This window comes from Phytophthora infestans, genomic scaffold (assembly GCF_000142945.1).
Source record: "Phytophthora infestans T30-4 supercont1.25 genomic scaffold, whole genome shotgun sequence".
In the NCBI taxonomy this organism is placed as follows: Eukaryota; Oomycota; class Peronosporomycetes; order Peronosporales; family Peronosporaceae; genus Phytophthora; species Phytophthora infestans.
Window position 1 is genome coordinate 1,129,970 of NW_003303734.1, and position 5,320 is coordinate 1,135,289.

The following is a 5,320-nucleotide window of genomic DNA, read 5'->3' on the forward strand; positions in this document are numbered from 1 at the left end:
CAAACCATACATCTGGCTCTGTTTCCGACAGCTGCGCATGACTGGTAAAGACTGGCTAGTCTACCTCGTAGCCCGACTCATTGCGGGACAAGCTCGCTTTACGGCGTAGTCAAACAGCAGACACCCCTCAACCGTCGACTGAAGCCAGCGGCACAATCGTCGGTCTGTCGAGTTCGTCCTACCACCACGCCGGTTTTGCCGTTTGTGTGTTGGTGTCGTCTCGACGTCAAAAGACTCGGGTGTGTGGCGATGGCTTATGACTTGTTTGGACGAGTCAGCTCGCTGTTGGCGCTTGGATGAATAGATGAAGGCCAAACGTGCAATTCGATGCAAGAAGCGGGTGGTAGAGGATAGTGCAAGTGCATGCAAATGTGCTGTATGTGAATGCGTGACTTTATCGCGCGTGGGGGCGTCATAAATTCGTGTCAAAGGTGGAGGTTAGGTTATCGATTTGCTGGGCGCGCAGTGGTAGCGCGTCCGCTTTGCAAGCGGAAGGCCCCGGGTTCAATCCCCGGTGTGTCCAACTCTTTGTTCGACTCACCTCTACTTGCACGCTGTGCTGGGGCGCCTACGACAACACCGCGCCATTATGCTTCTCCGCGAGGCAAACCATACATCTGGCTTTGTTTCCGACAGCTGCGCATGACTGGTAAGGACTGGCTAGTCTACCTCGTAGCCCGACTCATTGCGGGACAAGCTCGCTTTACGGCGTAGTCAAACAGCAGACACCCCTCAACCGTCGACTGAAGCCAGCGGCACAATCGTCGATCTGTCGAGTTCGTCCCACCACCACGCCGGTTTTGCCGTTTGTGTGTTGGTGTAGTCTCGACGTCAAAAGACTCGGGTGTGTGGCGATGGCTTATGACTTGTTTGGACGAGTCAGCTCGCTGTTGGCGCTTGGGATGAATAGTTGAAGGCCAAACGTGCAATTCGATGCAAGAAGCGGGTGGTAGAGGATAGTGCAAGTGCATGCAAATGTGCTGTATGTGAATGCGTGACTATATCGCGCGTGGGGGCGTCATAAATTCGTGTCAAAGGTGGAGGTTAGGTTATCGATTTGCTGGGCGCATAGCGCAGTGGTAGCGCGTCCGCTTTGCAAGCGGAAGGCCCCGGGTTCAATCCCCGGTGTGTCCAACTCTTTGTTCGACTCACCTCCACTCGCACGCTGTGCTGGGGCGCCTACGACAGCACCGCGCCATTATGCTTCTCCGCGAGGCAAACCATACATCTGGCTCTGTTTCCAACAACTGGCGCAGGACTACTGGTTAGGGCTGCTTAGCCTACCTCGTAGCCCGACTCATTGCGGGACAAGCTCGCTTTACGGCGTAGTCAAACAGCAGACACCCCTCAACCGTCGACTGAAGCCAGCGGCACAATCGTCGATCTGTCGAGTTCGTCCTACCACCTCGCCGGTTTTGCCGTTTGTGTGTTGGTGTCGTCTCGACGTCAAAAGACTCGGGTGTGTGGCGATGGCTGGTGACTTGTTTGGACGAGTCAGCTCGCTGTTGGCGCTTGGATGAATAGTTGAAGGCCAAACGTGCAATTCGATGCAAGAAGCGGGTGGTAGAGGATAGTGCAAGTGCATGCAAATGTGCTGTATGTGAATGCGTGACTATATCGCGCGTGGGGGCGTCATAAATTCGTGTGGAAGGTGGAGGTTAGGTTATCGATTTGCTGGGCGCATAGCGCAGTGGTAGCGCGTCCGCTTTGCAAGCGGAAGGCCCCGGGTTCAATCCCCGGTGTGTCCAACTCTTTGTTCGACTCACCCCCACTCGCACGCTGTGCTGGGGCGCCTACGACAACACCGCGCCATTATGCTTCTCCGCGAGGCAAACCATACATCTGGCTCTGTTTCCAACAGCTGCGCAGGACTACTGGTTAGGGCTGCTTAGCCTACCTCGTAGCCCGACTCATTGCGGGACAAGCTCGCTTTACGGCGTAGTCAAACAGCAGACACCCCTCAACCGTCGACTGAAGCCAGCGGCACAATCGTCGATCTGTTGAGTTCGTCCTACCACCACGCCGGTTTTGCCGTTTGTGTGTTGGTGTAGTCTCGACGTCAAAAGACTCGGGTGTGTGGCGATGGCTGGTGACTTGTTTGGACGAGTCAGCTCGCTGTTGGCGCTTGGATGAATAGTTGAAGGCCAAACGTGCAATTCGATGCAAGAAGCGGGTGGTAGAGGATAGTGCAAGTGCATGCAAATGTGCTGTATGTGAATGCGTGACTATATCGCGCGTGGGGGCGTCATAAATTTGTGTGGTGGAAGGAGGTTAGGTTATCGATTTGCTGGGCGGCTAGCGCAGCTGTAGCGCGTCCCCTTTGCAAGCGGAAGGCCCCGGGTTCAATCCCCGGTGTGTCCAACTCTTTGTTCGACTCACCTCCACTCGCACGGCGCCTACGACAACACCGCGCCATTATGCTTCTCCGCGAGACAAACCATACATCTGGCTCTGTTTCCAACAGCTGCGCATGACTGGTAAAGACTGGCTAGTCTACCTCGTAGCCCGACTCATTGCGGGACAAGCTCGCTTTACGGCGTAGTCAAACAGCAGACACCCCTCAACCGTCGACTGAAGCCAGCGGCACAATCGTCGATCTGTCGAGTTCGTCCCACCACCACGCCGGTTTTGCCGTTTGTGTGTTGGTGTAGTCTCGACGTCAAAAGCCTCGGGTGTGTGGCGATGGCTTATGACTTGTTTGGACGAGTCAGCTCGCTGTTGGCGCTTGGACAAATAGCTGAAGGCCAAACGAGCAATTCGATGCAAGAAGCGGGTGGTAGAGGATAGCGCAAGTGAATGCAAATGTGCTGTATGTGTATGCGTGACTATATCGCGCGTGGAAGCGTCATAAATTCGTGTGGAAGGTGGAGGTAGGTTATCGATTTGCTGGGCGCATAGCGCAGTGGTAGCGCGTCCCCTTTGCAAGCGGAAGGCCCCGGGTTCAATCCCCGGTGTGTCCAACTCTTTGTTCGACTCACCTCCACTCGCACGGCGCCTACGACAACACCGCGCCATTATGCTTCTCGGCGAGACACACCATACATCTGGCTCTGTTTCCAACAGCTGCGCATGACTGGTAAGGACTGGCTAGTCTACCTCGTAGCCCGACTCATTGCGGGACAAGCTCGCTTTACGGCGTAGTCAAACAGCAGACACCCCTCAACCGTCGACTGAAGCCAGCGGCACAATCGTCGGTCGGTCGAGTTCGTCCTACCACCACGCCGGTTTTGCCGTTTGTGTGTTGGTGTCGTCTCGACGTCAAAAGACTCGGGTGTGTGGCGATGGCTGGTGACTTGTTTGGACGAGTCAGCTCGCTGTTGGCGCTTGGACGAATAGCTGAAGGCCAAACGTGCAATTCGATGCAAGAAGCGGGTGGTAGAGGATAGTGCAAGTGCATGCAAATGTGCTGTATGTGAATGCGTGACTATATCGCGCAACCCATACATCTGGCTCTGTTTCCAACAGCTGCGCATGACTACTGGTTAAGGCTGCTTAACCTACCTCGTAGCCCGACTCATTGCGGGACAAGCTCGCTTTACGGCGTAGTCAAACAGCAGACACCCCTCAACCGCCGACTGAAGCCAGCGGCACAATCGTCTATCTGTCGAGTTCGTCCCACCACCACGCCGGTTTTGCCGTTTGTGTGTTGGTGTAGTCTCGACGTCAAAAGCCTCGGGTGTGTGGCGATGGCTTATGACTTGTTTGGACGAGTCAGCTCGCTGTTGGCGCTTGGACAAATAGCTGAAGGCCAAACGAGCAATTCGATGCAAGAAGCGGGTGGTAGAGGATAGTGCAAGTGCATGCAAATGTGCTGTATGTGAATGCGTGACTATATGGCGCGTGGGGGCGTCATAAATTCGTGTGGAAGGTGGAGAGTTAGGTTATCGATTTGCTGGGCGCATAGCGCAGTGGTAGCGCGTCCGCTTTGTTCAATCCCCGGTGTGTCCAACTCTTTGTTCGACTCACCTCCACTTGCACGCTGTGCTGGGGCGCCTACGACAGCAGCGCGCACATTATGTTTTTTTCCAGGAGGACCAAACACTATACATCGTGCTTGTTTGAACAGATTGTCAGGAAGTAATAGTTTAGGCTGCTTAGCCTCACTAGAAGCCCGCTTCATACAGAGACAAGCTCGCTTTACGGCGTATCAAACAGCAGGCACCTTCTACCGTCGAACGAAGCCAGCGGCACAATGTCGATCTGTCGAGTTCGTCCTACCACCTCGCCGGTTTTTCCTTTTAGGGTGTTGGTGTCGTCTAGACGTCAAAAGACTCGGGAGTGTGGCGAAGGTTGGAGACTTATTTGGACGAGTCAGCTCGCTGGTGGCGCTTGGATGAATAGTTGAAGACCAAACGTGCAATTCGATGCAAGAAGCGGGTGGTAGAGGATAGTGCAAGTGCATGCAAATGTGCTGTATGTGAAGGCGTGACTATATCGCGCGAGGGGGCGTCATAAATTAGTGTGGAAGGTGGAGGTTAGGTTATCGATTTGCTGGGCGCATAGCGCAGTGGTAGCGCGTACGCCTTGCAAGCCGAATGCCCCGGGTTCAATCCCCGGTGTGTCCAACTCTTTGTTCGACTCACCTCCACTTGCACGCTGTGCTGGGGCGCCTACGACAACACCGCGCCATTATGCTTCTCCGCGAGGCAAACCATACATCTGGCTCTGTTTCCAACAGCTGCGCAGGACTACTGGTTAGGGCTGCTTAGCCTACCTCGTAGCCCGACTCATTGCGGGACAAGCTCGCTTTACGGCGTAGTCAAACAGCAGACACCCCTCAACCGTCGACTGAAGCCAGCGGCACAATCGTCGATCTGTCGAGTTCGTCCTACCACCACGCCGGTTTTGCCGTTTGTGTGTTGGTGTCGTCTCGACGTCAAAAGACTCGGGTGTGTGGCGATGGCTGGTGACTTGTTTGGACGAATCAGCTCGCTGTTGGCGCTTGGATGAATAGTTGAAGCCCAAACGTGCAATTCGATGCAAGAAGCGGGTGATAGAGGATAGCGCAAGTGCATGCAAATGTGCTGTATGTGAATGCGTGACTATATCGCGCGTGGGGGCGTCATAAATTCGTGTCAGATGTGGAGGTTAGGTTATCGATTTGCTGGGCGCATAGCGCAGTGGTAGCGCGTCCGCTGTACAATCCCCGGTGTGTCCAACTCTTTGTTCGACTCACCTCCACTTGCACGCTGTGCTGGGGCGCCTACGACAACACCGCGCCATTATGCTTCTCCGCGAGGCAAACCATACATCTGGCTCTGTTTCCAACAGCTGCGCAGGACTACTGGTTAGGGCTGCTTAGCCTACCTCGTAGCCCGAC

The 5,320-nt window shown here is 54.8% G+C and overlaps 2 non-coding genes across 2 annotated transcripts; both read left to right on the plus strand.

Moving 5' to 3' along the window:
• The first annotated feature begins 456 nt into the window (after positions 1–456).
• PITG_27941 lies at positions 457–523 on the plus strand. The gene has a single exon. It is a non-coding gene; the product is annotated as a tRNA-Ala (tRNA).
• A 3,970-nt stretch (positions 524–4,493) lies between these two features.
• Positions 4,494–4,565, plus strand: PITG_27946. Its single transcript has one exon. It is a non-coding gene; the product is annotated as a tRNA-Ala (tRNA).
• The last annotated feature ends 755 nt before the right edge of the window (positions 4,566–5,320 follow it).